Below are 27,786 nucleotides of genomic sequence, written 5' to 3'. Positions count from 1 at the left end.
TCATGGCTGCAGTCACCATCTGCAGTAATTTTGGAGCCCAGAGAAATAAAGTCTGACACTGTTTCCACTGTTTTCCCATCTATTTCCCATGAAGTGATGGGACCGGATGCCGTGATCTCAGTTTTCTGAATGTTGAGCTTTAAGCTAACTTTTTCACTCTACACTTTCATTTTCATCAAGAGGCTTTTTAGTTCCTCTTCACTTTCTGCCATAAGGGTGGTGTCATCTGCATATCTGATGTTATTGATATTTCTCCCAGAAATCTTGATTCCAACTTGTGTTTCTTCCAGTCCAGCATTTCTCATGATGTACTCTGCATATAAGTTAAATAAGCTGGGTGACAATATACAGCCTTGATGTATTCCTTTTCCTATTTGAAATCAGTCTGTTGTTCCATGTCTAGATCTAACTGTTGCTTCCTGACCTGCATATAGGTTTCTCAAGAGGCAGGCCAGGTAAATAACAGAGAGGGAACACAGCCCTACCCATCAACAGAAAATTGGATTAAAGATTTACTGAGCATGGCCCCACCCATCAGAAAGTCTTTCCCATCTGTAAGCTTCCATAAGCCTCTTATCCTTCCCCAGCAGAAGGCAGACAGACTGAAAACCACAATCACAGAAAACTAACCAATCTGGTCACACGGAACAGATCCTTGTTTAACTGAATGAAACTATGAGCCACGCTGTGTAAGGCCACCCAAGATGGACGGGTCATGTTTGAGAGATCTGACAAAATGTGGTCCATTGGAGAAGGGGATGCAAACCACTTCAGTATTCTTGTCTTGAGAACCCAATGAACATTATGAAAAACCAAAAAGTTAGGACACTGAAAGACAAACTCCCCAGGTCGGTAGGTGTCCAATATGCTACTGGAGATCAGTGGAGAAATAAATCCAGAAAGAATGAAGAGTCAGAGTGAAAGCAAAAACATGCAGTTGTGGATGTTACTGGTGATGGAAGTAAAGTCCGATGCTGTAAAGAACAATATTGCATAGGAACCTGGAATGTTAGGTCCGTGAATCAAGGAAAATTGGAAGTGGCCAAACAGGAGATGGCAAGAAGAACATTGGCATTTTAGGAATCAGCAAACTAAAATGGACTGGAATGGGTGAATTTAACTCAGATGACCATTATATCTACTACTGTGGGCAAGAATTCTTTAGAAGAAAAGCTTTAGCCATCATAGTCAACAAAAGTCTGAAATGCTGTGCTTGGATGCAATCTCAAAAATGACAGGATGATCTCTGTTTGTTTCCAAGGCAAACCATTCAATACCACACTAATCCAAGTCTATACCCCAGCCAGTAATGTTGAAGAAGCTAAGATTCAATGGTTCTATGAAGACTTACAAGACTTTCTAGAATGAACACATACAAAAAAAGTCATTTTCATTATAGGGGACTGGAATGCAAAAGTAGGAAGTCAAGAAACACTTGGAATAACAGGCAGATTTGGCCTTGGAGTACAGAATGAAGCAGGGCAAAGCTAATAGAGTTTTGCCAAGAGAATGTACTGGTCATAGCAAACATCCTCTTCCAACAACATGGGAGAAGATTCTACACATGGATATCACTAGATTGTCAGTATGAAATCAGATTGATTATATTCTTTCAGCCAAAGATGGAGAAGCTCTATACACTCAGCAAAAACAAGACTGGGAACTGACTGTGGCTCAGATCATGAACTCCTTATTGCCAAATTCAGAGTTAAACTGAAAAAAGTAGAGAAAACCACTAGACCATTCAGGTATGACCTAAATCAAATCCCTTTCTATTATAAAGTGACAGTGACAAATAGATTCATGGTACTAGATCTGTTAGAGTACCTGAAGAATTATGAATGGAGTTTTATTGCACTGTACAGGGGCAGTGATCAAGACCATCCCCAAGAACAAGAAGTAAAAAGGCAAAATTGTTGTCTGAGCATGCCTTGCAAATAGTTGTGAAAAGAAAAGAAATGAAAGGCAAAGTAGAAAAGGAAATATTTGAATGTAGAGTTAAAAAAAATAGCAAGTAGAGATAAGAAAACCTTCCTCAATGATCAATTCAAAGAAATAGGGGGAAACAGTAGAACAGGAAACACTAGAGATCTCTTCAAAAAAATTAGAGATACCAAGGGAAAATTTCTCACAAAAATGGGCACAATAAAGCTCAGAAATGGCATGGACCTAACAGAAGCAAAAGATATTAAGAAGAGGTGGCAAGAATACACAGAAGAACTATGCAAAAAAGATCTTCACAACCCAGATAATTATGATGGTGTGATCACTCACCTAGAGACAGACTAGAATGTGAAGTCAAGTGGGCCTTAGGAAGCATCACTACGAACAAAGTTAGTGGAGGTGATGGAATTCCAGTTGAACTGTTTCAAATCCTAAATGGTAATGCTGTGAAAGTGCTACAGTCAATATGCCAGCAAATTTGGAAAATGCAGCAGTGGCCTCAGGACTGGAAAAAGTCAGTTTTCATTCTAATCCCAAAGAAAGGCAATACCAAAGAATGCTCAATTACTACACAATTGCACTCATCTCACACGCCAGTAAAGTAATGCTCAAAATTCTCTAAGTCAGTCTTCAACAGTACATGAACCGTGTACTTGCAGTTGTTCAAGCTGGATTTAGAAAGGCAGAGGAACCAGAAATCAAATTGTCAACATCTGTTGGATCACGGAAAGAGCAAGAGAGTTCCAGAAAAAAAAGAACTATTTCTGCTTTATTGACTATGCCAAAGCCTTTGACTGTGTGGATCACAATAAACTGTGGAAAATTCTGAAAGAGATGGGAATACCAGACCACCTGACCTGCCTCCTGAGAAATCTGTATACACGGCAGGGAGCAACAGTTGTAACTGGACATGGAACAATAGACTGTTTCCAAATCGGGAAAGGAGGATGTCAAGGCTGTATATTGTCACCCTGCTTATTTAACTTATATGCAGAGTACATCATGAGAAATGCTGGGCTGGAGGAAGCAGAAGCTGGAACTAAGATTGCCAGGAGAAATATCAATAACCTCAGATATGCAGATGAGATCACCCTTAGGGCAGAAAGTGAAGAGGAACTAAAAAGCCTCTTGATGAAAGTGAAAGAGGAGAGTGAAAAAAAAAAAAAAGTTGGCTTAAAACTCAACATTCAGAAAATGAAGATCATGGCATCTGGTCCCATCACTTCATGGAAAGAGATGGGGAAAGAGTGGAAACAGTGTCAGACTTTATTTCTGGGGGCTCCAAAATCACTGCAGATGGTGACTACAGCCATGAAATTAAAAGACGCTTTCTCCTTGGAAGAAAAGCTATGACCAATCTAGGCAACCTAGGTTTAAAAAGCAGAGACATTACTTTGCCAACAAAGATCCATCTATTCAAAGCTATGGTTTTTCCAGTAGTCATGTATGGATATGAGAGTTGGATTGTAAAGAAAGCTGAGCACTGAAGAATTGATGCTTTTTACTGTGATGTTGGGGAAGACTCTTGAGAGTCCCTTGGACTACAAAGAGCTCCAGTCTGTCCTAAAGGAATTCAGTCCTGAATATTCACTGAGGGACTGATGGTGAAGCTGAAACTCCAATACTTTGGCCACCTGATGGGAAGAACTGACTCATTTGAAAAGACCGTGATGCTGGGAAAGATTGAAGGCAGGAAGAGAAGGGGATAACAGAGGATGAGATGGTTGGATGGCATCTCCAACCTAATGGACATGAGTTTGGGTAAGCTCCGGGAGTTGGTGATGGACAGGGAAGCCTCGCATGTTACGTCCATGGGGTCACAAGAGTCAGACCTGACTGAATGACTAAATGAACTGAACTGAACATTCTTCATCATTGCCTGTCTTTGGCTCTGCTGGAATTCTGTCACCTCCACTAGCTTTGCTCATAGGAATTCTTCCTAAGATCACTTACTTCACAGTCCAGGAATCTGGTTCTAAGTGAATGACTGCATCATCAGATAAACCTCAGTGCATGCCTATTGTAATGCATTAACATCTCAATGACACACCCACAGGCACCATGATAGTTCTGAAGCCAACCACAGAAGGCAAAAAAGTGGATGGTGGCCCAAATCCTAGAAATCCTCACCCTTCCCCAAAATAATTGGAATAATCCTCCCACTATAAAATTATCTAGCCCATAAAAACTAAACATGCCATATTTCAGGGCCTCTTGCCATCAAAGATGGCCCACCATACAATTCACCCTGTCTGTGAATTGTGTTTCTCTCAAAATAAATTCACCACTTACATGTCACTTTGTCTCTCAATAAATTCTGTATGTGTCAGGATAGCAAGAACCTCAGATTCACGGGAGACACAACCAGTGGGGTAAGAGTCCATGGATGTGCCCTTTGTCATCTGAAATTCATCTCCTGTGCCTCATTCCATGGGTCTCCATTGAATGTCTTGGACAGCATATAGATAGTGGCCACACCTTCAACTGATACTTCTATCAATCCTCCATTCTCTCTTCACCACCTCCTATCTCCTACTTCTGCTCCCAAGAATTACATTCTCCATAAAAATTCAGACCTAAAGCATCATTCCTGACTCTGGCTTTTGGGGGACAATAGACTGAAAGAGCGATTAATGGTACAACAAACAAAAATAACTTCAGATTTTATTAGGTTATCCTTCTTATATTAGTTTTCCAGAAAAAATAATTTTCTAGTTTTATAAGAATATAAATTTTCTCTGAAAAATATAAAATCTGTTAGCTCAATGCAGTAAATTTATAAGTGGATATAGATATATTGTCAGTACGTGATTTGAGTCTGTGGGGGAAAGTGCATTGTCCTCTAGTGCAAGTTCTTCTGACTGATCAAATAATTAAATTAATATGAGACAGATCAACAAGAGAAAATCAAACAAAAATTTAATAACACATATATGTGGGAAAGACCCATGAAAACTGGGTAACTCACCAAAATGGCCAAAATGCTCCCCTTTTCAGCAAAAGAAAAAAAGAGATTGTTGGAGGTAGGGTTTTGGGACTTTGGAAGGGAGGAAGGCAATCGGCGTGAAGATGGAAAAGCAAATATTTGGTAAATAAGTGATTGCTGGACCATCAGAAACAATGTGATGCACAGTGAACTCTGAGTTTGAAGAGCTTCTTCATCACACCTGGCTCATATTCTCTGTAGGTATTTCTGGTGATAATTCTATTCTAGGAACAAGGTTTCAATTTAAACTATTTTTAGGCATTTAGAGAGAAGACAAATGTTTCTTTATGAGTCATATGGACCTTGATTGTTTTTAGCTTGAAATAATTTTTGTACCAGTGACATTAGAGGGTGGCAAGTTTTGAACACCTATGTGTCTCATCTTTAATATTCAAAAGTTATTCAACGTGGTCAACTTAATCATCTTAAGAAACTTCAGATTTTTTTTTTTTTTTTTTTTACTTTTTAAAATTTATTTTATTGAAGCATAGTTGATTTACCATATTGTGTCAGTTTCTGGTCTATGGTGAAGTGACTCATATATATATATATATATATATGAATACAATATATATTAAAATATATTTTCCCATATGGTTTATCACAGGATATTGACTAGTTTTTGTGCTGTGCATTATGGCCTTGTTGTTTATCCATTCTCTCTACATTAGGGACTTCCCTGGTGGCTCAGATAGTAAAGCGTCTGCTTACAATGCAGAAGACCCGGGTTCAATCCCTGGGTTGGGAAGATCTCCTGGAGAAGGAAATGGCACCCCACTCCAGTATTCTTGCCTGGAAAATCCCATGGATGGAGGAGCCTGGTAGGCTACAGTTCATGGGGTCGCAAAGAGTCAGACATGACTAAGTGACTTCACTTCACTTCACTTCACTTCATACTAGTTTGCATCTGTTAATTCCAAACTCTTAATTCATTCCTTCCCCAACACCTGACTCCTTGGCAACCACAAGCCTGTCTTCTATGTCTGTTTCTGAATAAACTTCAGTTTTGTCGACAGTGAGATGAGGCTGATAATAATCCACTCCCAGAATTAAATAAAAACTCCCTGTTTTTATGGCAAATGCAATAATGGATGAAAAGTGCCTCTCAGAACCTGACATTCCAAACATGCAATTGTGTCTTTCACTTCTTAAGAAAGCATTTCTATAAAGGTGCACAAGTAGCAACTAGAAAAAAGCAAGCTATCGTCATTCATTGTAAGTGTGACTTTCATTTACAAGAAACTAAAATTAGTCTCATTCATTTAATGACACTTCAATTTTGAATATTTATTTCCGTCATTACTGTTTTCTTAACATTTCTTTTTCTTTAATGGTTTAAGTTTATTCACGTTGATGTCATAGAAGCTAAAGAGTTACTCAGCATAAAAATTGATTTTTTTTGGTCTCAATTGCATTTCTTTAGAAGTGAAGGTAAGGGAGTTCACAAGGAGATATTGAGTTCTTGCTACTATATCAGCATTTTCATTTTTCCATTTTCTTCCCTTTTTTAAGTCATAAAAGTGGGCAGCAATGACATTCACAAAACAGTACTGTGCTAACAGTTGTGAAAATAACCAGTTCAACTGATGGACAGCAGAGTGCCAATCTGGCATGTCCTGAAATGCTGATTCATTAACTAATGTACAAAAAATTGAAGCCAGCATAAGCAAGGTTTTGACACTTGTCTAATGGATGAGAGGAAAGGTGAACAGAAGTCAAGTGCACTAATGCTCAGACCCACATATTTTTGCTCAAAAATAATGCAGCTCTTTTATCTTTATAGCAAGAATGTTTTTTATTCCATAAAATAGGAATTCCACCTATGTTGAAGGATTTCGCTTTGACTATTCAGTGATACTGCTCTATAGATAAAATGCATAGGAATAGCACAGAAATAGCCATAGCTTGTTTTCTTTTTATTGAAATTTTGACCACCATATATATTGCTCCAGCAGGGATATCTTTTAGAATACTTAAGTGAAAGTGAAGTAGCTCAGTCATATCTGACTCTTTGCAACCCCATGGACTGTAGCTACCAGCCTCCTCTGTCCATGGGATTTTCCAGGCAAGAGTACTGGAGTGGGTTGCCATTTCCTTCTCCAGGGGATCTTCCCAACCGAGGGGTCAAACCCGGGTCTCCTGCATTGCAAGCAGATGCTTTACAGTCTGAGCCACCAGGGAAATCTCTTAGAATACTTAACACATCTGAAATATTTGTCACATTATCTTAAAGATGGCCACTCTGATCCTCAAAATAATATGCTTTATTAGTTTTTGATCTTTTCAAGGGTCTTTCTTGCCAGTGTTTGGTTCCTAGAAGTTCCTGTTTATAGAATAAGTGGATGAATGAGTATATCACAAATATTTCATTGTAAGTTTGGGGTTTTTGGTTTGAACCAAAAGCCACTTAGATACTACCCCAAAATGTGCTGGAGAGCCTGTGGTTTCCACGTGACAAACTGTCAAAACACTTCTCTAATCTAACAAGTGAAAACATAATTCTATATCTAATCTCAGCTTCATATTTGGAATCACTTTTCCTTTATGACTTACAGCTTACTTTTACTTGTTACTTTTTTCTTCCTAAGGTCTCTCAAATTCACCATATTTTTTAAATCTCCTTGCAAGCTCTTTCATGCAGATCCTGTAGGCCTCTGGTGTGAATGACTATTCTTGCCCACTATAAGCAACATTGAAAGTGAAAGTGAAAGCGAAGTTGCTCAGCCGTATCCGATTCTTTGTGACCCCTTGGACTGTAGCCCACCAGGCTCCTCCGTCCATGGGATTCTCTAGGCAAGAGTACTGGAGTGGGTTGCCATTTCCTTCTCCAGGGGATCTTCCCGACCCAGGGATTGAACCCAGGTCTCCTGCATTGCAGGCAGACGCTTTAACCTCTGAACCACCAGGGAAGCCCCATAAGCAACATTACCTATCCTTATTTTTCTTTTCTCCACTGACTTAGTCCCTGAAATTTTCTTAATCCTTTTTTTCAAATGCTTTCTTATTTGTTCTGTTCCCTTCACTGAAGAACCACCCATGTCTCTAGACTATAACTACCTGCACATTTAGTTTTTGTTTGAGTTTGTCAGCTATCAAAAAATATGGAGAGGAAAGTTTAAATACCCCCAAATTCCCAAGACATCCCTGCTTCCTTGAGCTTCCATTTCCCTAGAATAACAGTCAGATGTCTCTTAAACACATCATCACACCATAGTTTCCCATAGGACCTGTCTTCCTTGTCAATATTGGATTGAACACTACATTCCTACTACACTAAATTGTTTTCATTTTTCTCATGATGACCTTGTTACTCTTGCTTTTTCTGATTTTTTTCCCCTACATTTTTATTTTCTCACTCTACACTTAGTTAATTACACCCTGGTAAGTTCCATTATTAGATCTCACCACTGCCATTCTAGAGCAGTTATGAACAGTTCCATGTTTGTTATAAGGTAACACATTTTATGACACTTGCTATTTGTGATTTCCTGCCCTTTTCTTGGGAATACTAGTGAATATCTCAACAGAAAGACCTGTGTTTTGCTTCTTATTGCACCCATTATTTTGTCACAGAAACAAGCCAAAAACTCAACAAAAGTCTGTGCACTCTTTGATAGTATAGACCAAATCTTTTTCTTTTTCTTTAAACACCCTACCAACTTTATGGTGTTCAATTCATTGGATCCAACAAATCCATGCTAAAGGAGATCAGTGCTGGATTTTCATTGGAAGGAGTGATGTTGAAGCTGAAACCCCAATACTTTGGTCACCTGATGTGAAGAGCTGACTCATTTGAAAAGACCCTGATACTGGGAAAGATTGAGGCCAGGAGGAGAAGGGGACAACAGAGGATGAGATGGTTGAATGTCATCACTGACTCAGCGGACATGAGTTTGGGTGAACTCTGGGAGTTGATGATGGACAGGGAGGCCTGGCGTCCTGTGGTTCATGGGGTCGCAAAGAGTCGGACACGACTGAGCGACTGAACTGAACTGAACTGAATGAATGTGAACTGATTTGGTGACTGAAAATACATACTTTTCCTACAGAAGTGTGATCACACAGTAATGTATAGAATCCAACTTATTTCAATTTGCATTACATTATGGGTTGAGTTTCCATTGTCACTAAATCTGTTGAGAAACATCAGACATGTCTAAGGAATATTCAGTTGTGTGAATAAAATTTCCTTATTTATTATATTCTTGCTGTCATACTTGCCTCCCTAATTTAACATTTACATCATTTGGTAAATAATGTAAGGTATGCTATTTGTATTTCTTATTACATCCTAGCTCCCTTAATTTGAAATTATTAGGTCAAGAGCATACTTTTTTTTAATACTTTTTAAACTATAGTAACAAAAAGTTTTCCTAAAATTGTAGAACTTGTTATACCTTAACAAACAGCATGTACAACCATGTTTCACCACATCTGTTGAAATACTGTCTATTAAAACAGACAGTATTATTAAAACACCTGGAACTTTTTTTAAAGTTTAGAAATTTTCAAACATGTACCAAAGAAGAGAAAGTGGTTCAATAAATTTCCACATACCAGCTCAACAAAGACCAACTCACTTGCGGGCAATCCTATTTCATCTCTACTTCCACTCATTTATTCTGCCTCCAGGGTTACTGTGAAGCAAATCCCAGACATCATATCATCTCATCTATAAATTTTAACTATGTCTTTCTAACAGCTAGAGGTTCTTTTTCTAAAGAGTCACTATAGTATTGTCCCACCAAAGTACAATTAACAATAATTTCTTAGTGTCCTTAAATATTTAGTGTTAAGTTTGTGTATTTACACATAGACCTATCTAATATTCTTCTCATTTATATTTTTCCAATATAATATTTTGTTGAAGAAACCAGGTTATTTGTTCTATAGGATTTCCAAAATTCAGGATGCTAAAGAGTACATATCCATGGTACTCTTTGATATATTCCTCTGTCTCTTTTATTTTCTGTAAAAGGTAGCCAAGTTAATTAATTAAATTATTTATTTATTACTTGGTAAGCCTATGTATATTTGTCTTTATATTAGCAGTTATTATTCTACTAATTATTCATAAAATCTATTAATTTGTTAAGAGTTTCAACTTGTACTTTTCTAATTTTAATATATTTTCTTTATTAGTTAGATTAGTTCCTAAAGATAAACTTCTTTAGCGACTTTTTCAGTTATTATAAGGTATAGTTCAAACAGGAAAAGCTTGATTTTTACCCTTTAATTTTCAAAATAATCAGTGGTTTCTTTAGTACTCTCAAAATGTGTTCAATAAAAGTTGTTTTCAGAGTATCATCAGAAACTAATATATTTATACATATTTAATTCCCTGGTGGCTCAGATGGTCAGAAATCTGCCTGTAATGAAGGAGAACTGGGTTTGATCCCTGAGTTGGGAAGATCCCTTATAGAAGGAAATGGCAACCCACTCCAGTATTCTTGCCTGGAAAATCCCATGGAAGGAGGAGACTGTCAGGCTACAGTCCCTGGGGTCACAAAGAGTCAGACAGGAATGAGCAACTTCACTCACTTTAATGAGTTTTAATCCAATGCCATAAAGATACTAATAGAGACTCAAATAATCCTGTCACAGGCAGTTGGAAAGTTCACTCAGGTTTTACATTCAGGTTGATTTTTTCCCTTTTGGTATGACTGTAGAAGTCTTCATTTTCATATGTTCTCGTTTTTTAAAAGATTCGAGACTCACCTTGTCCTTTTTCCTGCCTAAGGAATAATTTTTCACTGATTCTTTTAGTTTTCAAGATATACAAGCTTCCCCACTTCCTGAAAACTGTTGTTGTTCAGTCATTCAATTGTGTCCAACACTTTATGATCCAATGGACTGCAGCATGCCAGGTTTCCCTGTAATTCACTGTCTTCCGGAGTTTGCTCAGGCTCATGTCTATTGAGTTCCTGAAAATAGAGTGCTCCAAAGAAAAATTTTGTCATTTAAAATAGCATAAGGCAAAGAAGCAATTATGTTAGGACACATTTTGCTGATGGATGCACGAAACACAATGAGATACTGCACAGATGCTCACAGACAAAATTCATCGCCGTTGCAGCTTGAGGAGATGTCCAGTGCACTTCCAGGGAGTGAGCTTGGTGGCGCCACTCTCATGCTGCTCAGGTTGCAAACTGCCTCTGTAATTGCTCTTGGCAAAACAGTCCTTGAATGTTCTTTTCCCTTTTAGCCCTCTTTCCTGAAAGAAAAAATCTTCTTTTGATTTCTTTCAGTTAAAGAAAACAGGTACTTATGCAGGTGTTTCATAAGAGTGAAGTATTGTAAACTGAATTTTTGAAAAGTGAGAGATATTCAAACTACTTGCAAATCAAATTTTATATTTTTCAGTTGTAATTTATATAATTGCATTGTTTCTAACAATTTCAATATCACATATTTCCAGCAAAATATTACCTAGTATTGGAGGCAGTGACTATCCTTACATGGTTTCTGCCAAAATTCTTCTGCTTGCTTATTAGATAAAATGCTAATTTGTGTCTGGAAAATCTTGGCCTTTTGATATTAGATTTATTTTGCTACTGGGAATAATCCTAGTATATTGCATTTTTAGACCATTTTTCTTCAACATACCCCCCCGTCAAAAAAAAAAATAAAGCAGATTTCCTCTAACAACAACAACAACAAAATACTCATTATTGTCCAGTTTGGGCTTTCCTTCTAGACTCATATATGTATTTAAATTCCATTTTTACTTTATGTCCCATAAATGTACATCTTTTAGAAAAAAATTGTACTAGTAAACAGATATGCAGTCTTCTTTCTGAATCATGTTAATAACAAATACATTCTTGAATTTTTAGTATTTGATCTTTGTCTATTTCCCCCTGCTTAATTTGGGCAGGTAGTTGACAGCACTCTCTCTCTTATGATCATACAGCTGTCTCTTCCTCTATAAACATTTGTGATTCTTCTGTCAACCTAACACCACATTATTAGTTTCATAAGCATGCTTTAACTCATTATTTAAGTTACTTAGAGAATGTAACCCACTGAAAACATCAATTATTAAATACAAAGGGTTATGAACTCAGGAGTCAAAGTAAAGGAAAGAAATGGATTCTGCAAAAAATGCACCTGACAGTATAACAAGATTCAAGAATTTATATTTATGACATACAAGCTATGGACTATGTATACTGCAAATATTTGGATGCTTGTGTTAGCTATCTTTTGTATTTATATATTCACACAAAATTTTTAAAGTGATTCCATTTATATTCTCCATTTGTTTTAAAAAGACATATATACAAAAATAGTCATTTCATCATAACATTGTTTCTTAACATAAAAAAAAAAAAAAAAATCCACGGACGGAGGAGCCTGGTAGGCTGCACTCCGTGGAGTCGCAAAGAGTCGGATAGGACTGAGTGATTTCACTTTCACTTTTCACTTTCACACATTGGAGAAGGAAATGGCAACCCATTCCAGTGTTCTTGCCTGGAGAATCCCAGGGACAAAGGAGCCTAGTGGGCTGCCGTCTATGGGGTCGCACAGAGTCGGACAAATTGAAGCGACTTAGCAGCAGCAGCAGGTGATAATTTAGATAAATTATGATCTAGATAATAAAGGGAATATACAGACATATTTTGCCAACATACATTTTAAAAATTTATTTTGTCAAAATATAGTTGATGTATAGTGTTGTGTTAATTTCTATGGTACAGCAAAATGATACATTATTTTTCATATTCTTTTCCATTATGGTTTATCACAGGATACTGAATTAGTTCCCACCGCTATAGAGTAGAAACTTGTTTATTCATTCTCTATACAATCAACATGAATTTTTGATATGCAAAGTATTTTCAATACCTTCTTACATAAATGAGCTTCAAAATATGATGTATGATAATAATCTAATTTTATAAATGTATGTACATTATATTAGTTTTCTATGGATGCATGATATATCACAATTTATCAGATTAAAATAATACCTGCTTACTATAACATAGTTCTGTGGATCAGAAGTCTACCATAGGTGATATGATTCTCTGCTTCAGATCTTACAAGTCTAAAGTCAAAATTTAGCATGAGTGCATTTTTTTTTGAAGGTTCTACAAAACTTTTTGAAGGTTCCAAACTCATCTGTATTATTGACAGAATTCAGTTGTTTATGGTTGTAGGACTGAGTTCTCCATTTTCTTGCTACATGGCTCCATCTTTAAGCTAGAAATAGCCAGTTAAATACTATTTATGCTTTTCATCTCTGAATTCAGCAGTTTTCCTTCTTCTGCTGCTTATATGAACTGAATGTCTCACCCAGATAATGTAGGATAATCTTCCTATCTTAAAGTCAACTGATTAGCATTATTAATTACATTTGCAGTGTACCTTTTGCCATTGAGCAACATATTTTTTAACAGGGATTAGACTCTTCTTGGGAGCCATAATTCTGCCTACCATATACATATTATCATATATAGTTAAAATATATATAATCAAATATATATATAATATAAATATATAATATTTATAATTATATAAACTATATATAAGCCAAAATATATATAATTTATATTAGGTTGTGTTATAGGTGACTTTTTTTTTCTTTGCCTGCCTATTCTGTTTTTCAGCTAAGTGAATATGTTACTTGTTTGTGACTCTTCAGGGAAAAAAATAAGAAAAAAGAAGTACAGATTATCTATGTTTAACAGATGAAGATCTTTCAGCCCTAACTATTGTCTATGGATATAGCATTGCTGACTTCGTAGCTTGGATCTAAACGCCTGCTTTCTGACTGCTTTTCTAATTTTATTCTCCAAGCATCCTGACACTGGACGAGACTTGATCTCTGAAATTTTCATGAATGTGTTGTCAAGAATTGGTGTGAAATGGGATACAATGGAATGGGTTTAATGATGTGAATGTCCAAAGCCCTATGTTCATATGTGTTTCTCTGCCTAGTGTAATGAGATGGGTGGCTCTACAGGAAGTCAGATGTGTTCAGACTTTGTAATGAAATGCTTGGCTGGGGAGCCATAATGAAATGCCTTGTTGGGGCTATAATAAGATGCCTTGCTGGAAGTACATAATTAGATATTTGACTTGGTATATATAATCAGAGGTGTGACTAGGTACATCATTAGTTTGGGTGTTGAGAGAGAGAAATGCCCTGTACAGCTGGATAGCAAAGCAATGCTTAGACAAGCCTTGTGAGAAATGCATGGGAACTGTGATGATGCACACACTGAGAGAGAAATGAGACATGTGGGATCATTCCATTGAAATTACAAGGATGATGTGATCTCTTTATAGTGTGTGGACATTCATTAGGATGAGGCTGTGGGAATAGACTTACCCATGTGGCACAGAAGGGTTATCGGGAACCTTGGTGCTACAATGCCACAATGCCTGGTTTCATGTCTAGCAGGACAACCTCAGGCAAGCTACATAGGTTCTCCCTATCTCTGTTTTATGTCTGTAAACTTTGATGACCTAGATGGGTGGGATGGGGGACGGGAGAGAGGTCTAAGAGTTAGGGGATACATATAGCTGATTCACTTTGTTGGACAGCAGAAATGAACACAATATTGTAAATTCACACAAATATTGTAAGGCAACTATACACAAATTTTTTTAAAAATTAATAAAGCATCAACAACAGCAACAACAAAAACTACTTACACCATAGGGTTAATGTGAGTATTCCGTGAGTCAGTCTGTGAAAGGTATTGAAAGCAGTGCCTGGCACATAGGCAAGTGTGTTCTATGTGTATTAGCTCTTGTGAAGTGTCAGAACCTATAACTGTCAGGACCTATTGGATTTAATCCTTGTTACAACTCTGCAAGGAACCAAAGGCTTAGAGGCATTCACTCACTTTCTCCAAATCACACAAGCAGTAATTCACCAGAAGGAATGTACTGTGTGGTAGCATATTTATGATTTGAAGAGGATGATGCCCATTGCTGGAAGAGAAGATGGAAACCTGTGAATTAGATTCTTTGGGGAGAGATGAGAGGGAAATAATGAGTAATAGAGCTGAGTTGATAGTTCTGGTGAACTGTTTGTACCCTGAGTCTCAGTTTCCTCATCAACCTAATAGAGAATAACCCTATCTCTTAGGTGACTTAAAAGTTAAAAGTGAAAAATATGTTAAAGAGTTTAAAATAATGTCTGTTACATGGTATGTTTTGGTCAGTTAGGATACTGTTTGCAGATCACAAAAAATATAATCCAAAGGGACTTAAACAAGTATGGGTTGACTTGCTGTCACTATTTAGAAACCTGGGTATAGACAAGTCAGGGCTGAAATGTGGACATGACATGGCAGTGATGTCTTAAAGGACTCAGGCTGTTGCTATTTTCCTGATCTGCTGTGCTTATGTGAAAATCTCTCCACTGGTCACCACTGGGGGCTTCCTCACTTAAACATCTCACCTGGACTTCATAAAAGAGATAGGAAAGGGTGAAATTTGAATGGGAGAGGCTGTTATTCTACATGATAATCACATGCAGATTATCCTCCAAATTTTGTGCTTTATATAAGGTTATAAATACAACTGGCAATGTTTCCCAATCCCCACCCCCGCCTCCCCGACCAGGTAAATGTGACATTCCTTCTTTTACTTCTACTTTTGATAGAAGGAACTGCATTTCTAGGGTGGAAATCCAATAATGGTTACAAAACAAACCAACAAAGTAAAGTATCTCTGTGAGAGTAAAGAGTTAAAACAGCATTTCACGGGAGGCATTTTACGAACTCAAGGGCTCTATAGTGGCCATTAGCTGCATCTCCATGGAGTTGTTGGTGGTTCCATTCCTTCATTTCTTTCTCGAAACGTGAAAAGAAAATTTATTCACAGTACAAATTATCTGTCTAAAAAGAATCTTCACCTCAGACTGGGCACTACAGTGAATTTTTCTTTTGATGATGAAAAGATGAGGGCACATAATGTATTATTCAGGTTAGTCTAAGGTATATGTAGTAAAATAAAACCTCCAGATTTTAGTGAGTTTACAAAATCAAAGGATTATTCCTATTATGCAAAATGTTCTAAGAGGGTTGGTAAGGGGAGCTCTGCTCACCAAAAGCTCTTAGAGATACAGATGGACAAAGGTAACACCATTTGATTGCATTATTTTCTAATACAATGGTCATGATTTATTATAAGTTTACAGAGAGGGTTGGAGAGTCGAGCACAGACTATTAAATACTTTACTCTGAAAATGACATATATTATTTTTGTCATCTTTCTTTATTCAAAACTAGTGACATAATTATGTATCGAGAAGTAAGAGATAGTTGGTTATCAATGAAATTGGTTAGATCCATCCCAGTTATTATTCTGCTTCATTCTTACCAAACTTTTAAAGCAAAAAACAATTTATGCTTGATTTATTCACTTTCTTACTTCCTACTTGTCCTGCCTCTCCTGAGAAAGCCCTAATATAAAGTTTATTGAGGGCTGATATATCCCCACCCTTTTGTCTTTAAAACCTACAGAACATTTCTAAAAGGATAAATGTGCTGAACACTTACTCCTTCTAAAATTCTATTCAGTAGATATTGTTTATTTAAATGCTTCTCTAAGCTCCTTAACATGACCTGGTTCCAGATTAACTCTCACCTCATTTCATTATTATCCTACCACAATTTATTTTGCTTTATTCTTCTTTGCTTCCCCCTCACCCTTCCCAGTGCCTGCTATCCATTTCCCTCCATCCCTACCTTTCTCTTTCCTTTTTTAAAATCTTTTTTTCTTTATTCCCCCTTTTTGATTTACTTTTTGCAATTGTATGGTCATGACTCTGCTCATTTTTTTCTTATTTTTGTTGGAGGGATCACAATTTTCATATTTATTTAGAAATTTTAGAGTTCATAGAAGAATGATAAATGCTAAATAAGGCAGTTTCTGTATTTCAACTTCTTTTCTAATACTTAACTAATTGAATTCTTTTTGTAGTATTTTAACCATTTTAAGTGAAAAATTTAATAATATTAATTCACATTATTGTGCAACCTTCACTGGTATACATGTTCAGAAAGTTTTGCATCTTTCCAAACTGAAACTTAAAAAATAATTAAAAAAAATTAAAAACAACTCTCCACTTCCTGCCACCCTAAGAAGCCCCTGGGAATCACCATTATATTTTCTATATTTTATATTAGGTTCATCACAAGTAAAATCACACACAGTTTTCCCTTTTTTGACTGACTTTACTTAACATAATGCATTCAGGATTTATCCATGATGTAGCATGTGTTAGAATTTCCTTTCATTTTAAGGCTGAATAATATTTGATTGCAAATACTTATCACATTGTGTTTATTCATTCATCTATTGATAGGCATTTGGATTGCTTAAATCTTTTGAATGTTGTGGACAGTGTCGCTATGAATTTAAGTGTATACTTATCTGCTCAAACCTTCTTTCAAATATTTTGAAAATATAACCAAAATTGAAATTTCTCATAAGTCTATTGATATTTATGGCAATTGAATGTTTACCTGTTTGAGTAACCAATATCCTGTTGTTCCTGCACCATTTTACATTTCCTCCAGCAATGATAAGCATTCTAATTTCTCTACCTCCTCACCAAAACTTGTCACATTCTGTTTTGATATTATTTTACCTCACTGTGATTTTGATTTGTACTTCCCAAAGAATTGATACTTTTGAACTGTGGTGCTGGAGAAGACTTTTTTTTTTCTTAATTTTATTTTTAAACTTTACATAATTGTATTAGTTTTGCCAAATATCAAAATGAATCCGCCACAGGTATACATGTGTTCCCCATCCTGAACCCTCCACCCTCCTCCCTCCCCATACCATCCCTCTGGGTCGTCCCAGTGCACTAGCCCCAAGCATCCTGTATCGTGCATCGAACCTGGACTGGCATCTCGTTTCATACATGATATTTTACATGTTTCAATGCCATTCTCCCAAGTCTTCCCACCCTCTCCCTCTCCCAGAGAGTCCATAAGACTGTTCTATACATCAGTGTCTCTTTTGCTGTCTCGTACACAAGGTTATTGTTAGCATCTTTCTAAATTCCATATATATGTGTTAGTATACTGTATTGGTGTTTTTCCTTCTGGCTTACTTCACTCTGTATAATAGGCTCCAGTTTCATCCACCTCATTAGAACTGATTCAAATGTATTCTTTTTAATGGCTGAGTAATACTCTATTGTGTATATGTACCATAGCTTTCTTATCCATTCATCTGCTGATGGGCATCTAGGTTGCTTCCATGCCCTGGCTATTATAAACAGTGCTGCGATGAACATTGGGGTACAAGTGTCTCTTTCCCTTCTGGTTTCCTCAGTGTGTATGCCCAGCAGTGGGATTGCTGGATCATAAGGCAGTTCTATTTCCAGTTTTTTAAGGAATCTCCACACTGTTCTCCATAGTGGCTGTACTAGTTTGCATTCCCACCAACAGTGTAAGAGGGTTCCCTTTTCTCCACACACTCTCCAGCATTTATTATTTGTAGACTTTTGGATCGCAGCCATTCTGACTGGTGTGAAATGGTACCTCATAGTGGTTTTGATTTGCATTTCTCCAAAGAAGACATACAGAGGGCTAACAAACACATGAAAAGATGCTCAACATCACTCATTATCAGAGAAATGGAGAAGACTCTTGCGAGTCCCTTGGACTGCAAGGAAATCCAACCAGTCCATCCTAAAGGAGATCAGTCCTGGGTGTTCATTGGAAGGACTGATGCTGAGGCTGAAACTCCAATACTTTGGCCGCCTCATGCGAAGAGTTGACTCATTGGAAAAGACCCTGATTCTGAGAGGGATTGGGGGCAGGAGGAGAAGGGGAAGACAGAGATGAGATAGCTGGATGGTATCACCGACTCAATGCACATGAGTTTGGTTGAAGTCAGGGAGTTGGTGACGGACAGGGATGCCTGGCATGCTGCAATTCATGGGGTGCAAAGAGTCGGACATGACTGAGCAACTGAACTGAACTAAACTGAACTCAATCATTAATGATATTGAGCATTTAAGCATATTCTTATTGGTCATTTTCATATCTTCTTAGACAAATATCTACCCAAGTTTTTGGCCTAATTTTTAATTGGATATTTTGTCCGTTTTTCAGTTGTAATTCCTTATATATTCTAGATTTAATCTCTAATCACATATATAATTTGTGTTTCTCTTGTTTCATGGGTTGATCTTTCAATGTGTTGACAGTGCCCTTTGATGTACAAAAGATTTCAATCCTATTGTGCTCCAATTTATCTATTTATTTTGTTGCCTGTACTTTGAAGTCATGTTAAAAGCTTGAAAAATAATTAAGTTTTTTTCCTTATATTTTTGTAAGAATTTACAATGTTGAAATGACTACCTTTTTATCCTATTGAATAGTCTTGTATTGGTTCATTTGACCATATATTCAAGGTTTTATTTCTGTGCTATGAAATTCAGACTTAAATCGAAGAAAATAGGGAAAACCACTAGACCATTCAGGTATGAACTAAATCAGATCTCTTACGATTATACAGTGGAAGTGACAAATAGATTCAGGGGATTAGATCTGATAGACAGAGTGCCTGAAGAACTATGGACAGAGGTTTGTGACATTGTACAGGAGGCAGTGATCAAGACCATCCTCAATAAAAAGAAATGCAAAAAGATAAAATGGTTGTCTAAGGAGGCCTTATAAATAGCTGAGAAAAGAAAAGACATGAAAGGCAAAGGAGAAAAGGAAAGATATACCCATTCAAATGCAGAGTTCCAAAGAATAGCAAGGAGAGATAAGAAAGCCTTCCTCAGTGATCAATGCAAAGAAATAGATGGAAACAATAGAATAAGAAAGACTAGAGATATCTTCAAGAAAACTAGAGATACCAAGGGAAAATTTCATGCAAATATAGGTACAATAAAGGGCAACAATGGTATGGACCTAACAGAAGCAGAAGATATTAAAAAGAGGTGGCAAGCATACACAGAAGTATATAAAAAAGATCTTCATGACCCAGATAACCACAATGGTGTGATCACTCACCTGGAGCCAGACATTCTGGAATGCAAAGTCAATTGGGCCTTAGGAAGCATCAGTATGGACAAAGCTAGTGGAGTTGACGGAATTCCAGTTGAGCTATTTCAAATCCTAAAAGATGATGCTGTGAAAGTGCTGCACTCAATATGCCAGCAAATTTGGAAAACTCAGCAGTGGCCACAGGACTGGAAAAGGTCAGTTTTCATTCCAATCCCAAAGAAAGGCAATGTCAAAGAATGCTCAAACTACCCCACAATTGCAGTCTTCTCACACACTAGCAAAGTAATGCTCAAAATTCTCCAAGACAGGCTTCAACAGTACATGAACCCTGAACTTTCAGTTCTTCAAACTGTATTTAGAAAAGGCAGAGGAACCAGAGATCAAATTACCGGTTGGATCATCAAAAAAGCAAGAGAATTCAGGGAAAACATCTAATTCTGCTTTATTGATGATGCCAAAGCTTTTGATCACATGGATCACAACAAATTGTGGGAAAATCTTCAAGAGATGGGAATACCAGACCACCTGACCTGCCTCCTGAGAAATCTGTATGCCAGTCAAGAAGCAAGAGTTAGAACTAGACATGGAAAAACAGACTGGTTCCAAATTGGCAAAGGAGAACATTGGGCTGTATATTGTTATTCTACTTATTTAAATTATATGCAGAGTAGATCATGAGAAATGCTAGGCTGGATGAAGTACAAGCTGGATTCAATATTGCTGGGAGGAATAGCAATAACCTCAGATATCCAGATGACACCACCCTTTTGGCAGAAAGCGAAGAAGAACAAAAGAGCCTCTTGATGAAAGTGAAAGAAGAGAGTGAAAAAGTTGGCTTAAAACTCAACATTCAGGAAACTAAGAACAAGGCATCAGGTCCCATCACTTAATGGGCAAATAGATAGGGAAACAATGGAAACAGTGACAGACTTTATATTCTCGGGCTCCAAAATCACTGCAGATAGTGACTGCAGCCATGAAATTAAAAAGTGCTTGCTCCTGGGAAGAAAAGTATTGACCAACCTAGACAGCATATTAAAAAGCAGAGACATTATTTTGCCAACAAAGATTCATCTAGTTAAAGCTATTGTTCTTCCAGTAGTCATTATGGATGTGAGAAATGAATTATAAAGAAAACTGAGCACTGAAGAATTGATACTTTTGACTGTAGTGTTGGAGAAGACTCTTGAGAGTCCCTTGGACTGCAAGGAGATCCAACCAGTCCATCCTAAAGGAAATCAGTCCTGAATATTCATTGGAAGGACTGATGCTGAAGCTGAAACTCCAATACTTTGGCCACCTGGTGCAAAGAACTGACTCATTGGAAATACCCTGATGCTGGGAAAGATTGAAGTCAGGAGGAGAAGGGGACAACAGAGGATGATATGATTGGATGGAATCACCGACTTGATGGATATTAGTTTGAGTAAGCTCCAGGACATGAGTTTGAGTGAACTCTGAGAGTTGGTGATGGATAGGGAGGCCTGGTGTGCTGCAATTCATGGGGTCACAAAGAGCAGCTGAACTAAACTTACTGAAGCTCCAGGAGTTGGTGATAGACAAGGAATCCTTGGATGCTGCAGTCCATGTGGCTGCAAAGAGTCAGACAGGACTGAGGGCCTGAACCAAACTGAACCTTATTCCACTGGTCTGTATGTTTGTCTTTATGTCAGCACCAGACAGTTTTGATTACTACTGCATTGCAGGAAGAATTTAAATAAGAAAGTGTGAGGCATCTTACTTTGTTCTTATTTTCTACTATTATTTTGACAACTCAGAGTTCATTGAAATTCCATATAAATTTAAGGATTGAAATTTTTCATTCTGACAAAAAAGATTAGTGTTTTTTTTAATAGCAAAATTCTGAAAGAGATGGGAATACCAGACCACCTGATCTGCCTCTTGAGAAATTTGTATGCAGGTCAGGAAGCAACAGTTAGAACTGGACATGGAACAACAGACTGGTTCCAAATAGGAAAAGGAGTTCGTCAAGGCTGTGTATTGTTACCCTGTTTATTAACTTATATCATGAGAAACGCTCTACTGGAAGAAACACAAGCTGGAATCAAGATTGCCGGGAGAAATATCAATAACCTCAGATATGCAGATGACACCACCCTTATGGTAGAAAGTGAAGAGGAACTAAAAAGCCTCTTGATGAACATGAAAGTGGAGAGTGAAAATGTTGGCTTAAAGCTCAACATTCAGAAAACGAAGATCATGGCATCTGGTCCCATCACTTCATGGGAAATAGATGGGGAAACAGTGGAAAGAGTGTCAGACTTTATTTTTCTGGGCTCCAAAATCAGTGCAGATGGTGACTGCAGCCATGAAATTAAAAGACACTTACTCCTTGGAAGGAAAGTTATGACCAACCTAGATAGCATATTCAAAAGCAGAGACATTACTTTGCCAACAAAGGTCCGTCTAGTCAAGGCTATGGTTTTTCCTGTGGTCATGTATGGATCCAAGAGTTGGACTGTGAAGAAGGCTGAGCACCGAAGAATTGATGCTTTTGAAGTGTGGTGTTGGAGAAGACTCTTGAGAGTCCCTTGGACTGCAAGGAGATCCAACCAGTCCATTCTGAAGGAGATCAGCCCTGGGATTTCTTTGGAAAGAATGATGCTAAAGCTGAAACTCCAGTACTTTGGCCACCTCATGAGAAGAGTTGACTCATTGGAAAAGACTCTGATGCTGGGAGGGATTGGGAACAGGAGGAGAAGGGGACAACAGAGGATGAGATGGCTGGATGGCATCACTGACTCGATGGATGTGAGTCTCAGTGAACTCCGGGAGTTGGTGATGGACAGGGAAGCCTGGCATGCTGCGATTCATGGGGTCGCAAAGAGTTGGACATGACTGAGTGACTGATCTGATCTGATCTGATCTGATATCAAATCTGTAGACCACATTGCCTTTCATTGATATCTTTAGCAATAGTAAATCTTCCAGTTCATGAATACAGATGTCTTATTTATTTGTGTCTTCTTTAACTTCATTCAGGAACATTTTTTAGTTTTCAGTGTACAAGTCTTCCAATTCATTAGTTATTGAATAATTCTTATTCCTAAGAATTATTTTTTATTTGATTATATTAAAAATCAAATTATATTCTTTTTTTTTTCCCAGATGGATCCTCTATGACCCACCTCCCAGTATATTGGAAATAAAAGCAAAATAAACAAATGGGACCTAATTAAAATTAAATGCTTCTGCACAACAAAAAACAAATTGTATTCTTAATTTCCTTACAGGTTAATTATTGATATATAGAAACAAACTGATTTCTCTGTGTTAAAATTCTATCCCAAAACTTGACTAAATTGGTTTATCAGTTATAATACTTTTTGTAGAATCACTAGATTTCCTACATTTAGGATCATGTGTGTGTGTGTGTGTGTGTGTGTTCAGTCACTCAGTCATGACCTAATCTTTGTGACTCCATGGACTTTGGTTCACCAGGGTCCCCTGTGCATGGGTATTTTCTAAGCAAAAATGCTGGCATAGGTTGCCATTTTCTGCTCCACGAGATCTTTCCCACTCAGAGATTGAACCCACATCTCATGTCTCCTGCGTTGGCAGGCAAATTCTTTACCATTGTGAATTGCTTATTATAAATTTTCCTGGAAAACTGACTGCTTTTACAAAGATGGGCCAGGAAAGTACCATCCATGAATCTCAAAATATAAGATCATATTGTCTGTGAATAGCAATGATTTTACTTTTTTCATTTCAATTTGGATGTGTTCCTGCCCTTACCTAACTGTTCTGACTTGGACTATTTTGAATAGAAGTGATAAAAAGCAATATCCTTGTCTGGCTCTTGATCTTAGGAGAAAAGTTTTGTTTTTCACCACTGAGTATGATGCTGTCTGTGGGTTTTTCATATATGGGCTCTTGTATGTTGAGGTGCTGTTTGTATTCCTAGTTTATTAAGCAGTTACATCATGAAAGGATGTTGAATTTTTTCAAACTCTTTTCCTGCATCAATGGAGTATGTGTGCTTTTCCTTCATTCTGTTAATATGTTAGAATAATTGATTTTCAAATGTGGAATTATCCTTGAATTTCAGGCATAATCTCCATATAGTCATGGTATATAATCATTTAATGTTGTTGAATTACTGAATTTGGTTTACTGCTTTGGTTTCATTGAGGATTTTTGCATCAATATTATTAAAGGATGTTGGTCTAAATTTTCTTACTGAGCAGTGTCTTTGTTCACCTTTGGTACTGAGATAATGCTGGCTTCAGAATGAGTTTGGAAGCATTCTTTCCTCTTCAACATTTTGGGAGATACTGAAAAGGACTGACACTAAGTCTATTAAATGTTTGGTTGAATTCACCCATAAAGCAATCTTGTCCTGGGCTTTTCTTTTGGGGGAGATATCTTGAGTCTTGATTCAAGCTCCTTAACAGTTGCATTTCTATTCAAGTTTTCTCTTTATTCATGATTCAATGTTGTTAGGCTTCATGATTCTAGTAATTTGTTCATCTCATTAGTGCTGTGAAATGGAAGACCTTTAGTAGGGCATGTTCTGAGCATTCAAACCAACCCAATGTGAAGGCTTAAGGCCTTATCAGCATTTTAGAGAGCGGCCACTGCATGTGTTTGTGTGCACATGCAGGCACACACTGAGCATTTTGTTTCCTGTTTCATCCTGTTGTTAGTGTTCAGTCACCTCGTCACATCTGATTCTTCACAAGCCCATGGACTGCAGCACGCCAGGCTACTCTGTCCCTCACCATCTCCCTGATTCACCCTACACACAGCTTTTTGTTTTAATGTCTTATTTTCACTGAGACTCTCACTTCTGCATCTTCTCTGGGCCCTCAATGTGCTATTGTGTTCTGATCAGTAGTCACTTGACCCACGCACGAGCAGGTCTCTAGCTTACTCCTGGGGTCCATTAACCTTACCTGCTGCTTCTCATGATTTTTACAAGTCTGAGATATAAGTGGCTCTGATTTTTGCTCCTCTGTCAAACTAAGACACATCATGCTGGATAGTTCAGTTCAGTTCAGTTCAGTTGCTCAGTCGTGTCCGACTCTTTGCGACCTCATGAATCGCAGCACGCCAGGCCTCCCTGTCCATCACAAACTCCCAGAGTTCACTCAGACTCACGTCCATCGAGTCAGTGATGCCATCCAGCCATCTCATCCTCTGTTGTGCCCTTCTTCTCCTGCCCCCAATCCCTCCCAGCATCAAAGTCTTTTCCAATTAGTCAACTCTTCGCATGAGGTGGCCAAAGTACTGGAGTTTCAGCTCATTAATTCCAAAGAAATCCCAAGGCTGATCTCCTTCAGAATGGACTGGTTGTATCTCCTTGCAGTCCGAAGGACTCTCAAGAGTTTTCTCCAACACCACAGTTCAAAAGCATCAATTCTTCAGCGCTCAGCCTTCTTCATAGTCCAACTCTCATATCCATACATGACCACAGGAAAAACCATAGCCTTGACTAGACAGAACTTTGTTAGCAAAGTAATGTCTCTGCTTTTGAATATGCTATCTAGGTTGGTCATAACTTTCCTTCCAAGGAGTAAGTGTCTTTTAACTTCATGGCTGCAGTCACCATCTGCAGTGATTTTGGAGCCCCAAACAATAAAGTCTGGCACTGTTTCCACTGTTTCCCCATCTATTTCCCATGAAGTGATGGGACCAGATGCCATGTTCTTAGTTTTCTGAATGTTGAGCTTTAAGCCAACTTTTTCACTCTCCACTTTCACTTTCATCAAGAGGCTTTTTAGTTCCTCTTCACTTTCTGCTATAAGGATGGTGTCATCATGCTGGATAAGGTGTGGACAAAAGCAGCTGAAAAAATAAAGACACTTACTGTTTGAATTTTTTTCTTGGTTGGTTTTTCACTTGATTGCTGGAGGTAGTTGACTGATTTCCAGAATGTCAGTAAAGTTATTTTAGCCAGTATATGGTTGTGTATTTAATGTTTCCACTGGGGAATAAGAGAGTGGAGTTTTCTAGTATGCCATCTTTCTGGTTTCACTTCCAAATTAAGTCTATTTTAAAAAATATTTATTTATTATTTGGCTACCTAGGGTATTAGTTGCAGCACATTGTAGCTTCTTTGCAGCATGTCGGATATTTTATTTCAGTGCATGGGTTTAGTGGTCCTGTGTCATGTGGGATGGTGGTTCACTGGCCAGGGATCAAACCATTATACCCTGCATTGGAAAGTGGATCCTTAACCACTGGACCACCAAGGTAGGCCCCCAAATCAATTCTTATAATAAGACTGTAACATAGGTATTATACCTAAAGCTCATTTTCTTTTTCTTTTTCACAAACTAGAAAACCATAAAATAGAGAGACTGAGTAACTTTGCCAAGGTCACAGAGGAAGTAACCAGAAGACAGAGGTTTTAAAATATGTCCCATAAATTCAAGAATTTATTGGACTTGGTTTTATTCTAAGATAGAGAAGGAACCTTTATGTCCCCATTCTACAATAGATACTATATTATAAGATAAAGATACCTATTCTAAGATCCAGAAGCAGGCTTGATGTTCCCATTCTGTTTTCCTATCTTTTATTTTGACCCTAAGTTTAGGCACCTTAGAGGCAGTGATTCTCTGATATTTAAATTAAATTGCTGTACCATAGCTAAGCAGGAGAAATCAAAGTGGATCCAGAAAGGGGGGAAAAAGTACTGCATCACTGATATAAATAACACACAAAAGGAAAACTAACTTTACCCTTCAGGTGTACAGAGCATCTGTGAATAATGACTTTTTATTTTAGTTATTCTTTCACTAAATGTTTTGAAATCCACCAAGAAGAAAGGGTCACCAGAAGGACGATTTAGTGGAAATCTGAAAACAATAGTTTTAGATGAGTGTTTGATTTCAATATATATCTTTTGCTGTCTGAGAACCGCTCCCTTCCTTAGCATTGAGACCATGTTTGGCAAGCAGTTGGCAGGAGGCAAAGGTCTGCATCAAGGGACTACAAATAAGACAATTACTGGAATTCAGAGAAGTAGAAAGGCTTTCTCCACACAAAGGAGTGAATATCAAACAGAAGTTTTAACTTACACTATAAATGAAATGCATCTGTCTATTTCATTCCAGCTTATATCTAAATGCCTTTGGTGGGAAGTCTACTCTCAGAGTAATCAAATACTATCTTTTTCATATTCATTTAAAAAGCAAAAGGTTGCCTGACATGTGATAGGACCTGTAACAGTGGTTTAGAGGGCTGGTATTATAATCCATTAATACTGCATTGATACTCATTATCAATAGTTGTATGAATCATTCCCACACATTTATGAATGCCACAAAATTCAGCAAATTTTTAATAAATTTCTGTCAATAGCATGGATACAACTCTTTTAGTTTGTTGGCACAATGTGATGAATAAGATATCTTTAGTTCAAGGATCATAATAAGCAAGACTGGAAGGAAAACAAATAGATGGAGTATGACTTAATTCATTAATTCAGGACATGTATGCAGAGTGTTTTCGGTTTTTAACACAAGGATAGATGTTAGTGTTAAGAACAGAAGTTGAATAATGCATTGCTCCTGCCCTTAGGATCTACAGAAAGGTACAAAAGACTAAGACATGGAAGTAGATTAATAATCACAGTGTGTCATGGCCCATGCAAAGACAGGAGTGCCTAACAAAGGATATGGGAGAGGTAAGGATATATTTGCAGGAGGACTGAGTAACCTTTTGGAAAACTCAAATCATATTTACTGTTGCAATTCGGTTATGGGCTGAATATAAGCTAATGAGGTAAACAAAATCTGGATTCTTGCTTTAACAAGAGAGCCCAAATTACAAGACAGAGGCAGCTACTAAAATAAGGACCAAGAACAAAGTTAATCTTTGGAATAATGC

Source organism: Bos taurus, chromosome 2 (assembly GCF_002263795.3).
Source record: "Bos taurus isolate L1 Dominette 01449 registration number 42190680 breed Hereford chromosome 2, ARS-UCD2.0, whole genome shotgun sequence".
NCBI lineage: Eukaryota > Metazoa > Chordata > Mammalia > Artiodactyla > Bovidae > Bos > Bos taurus.
The sequence above is the reverse complement of the archived record's forward strand: the minus strand, read 5'-3'. Positions refer to the sequence as shown.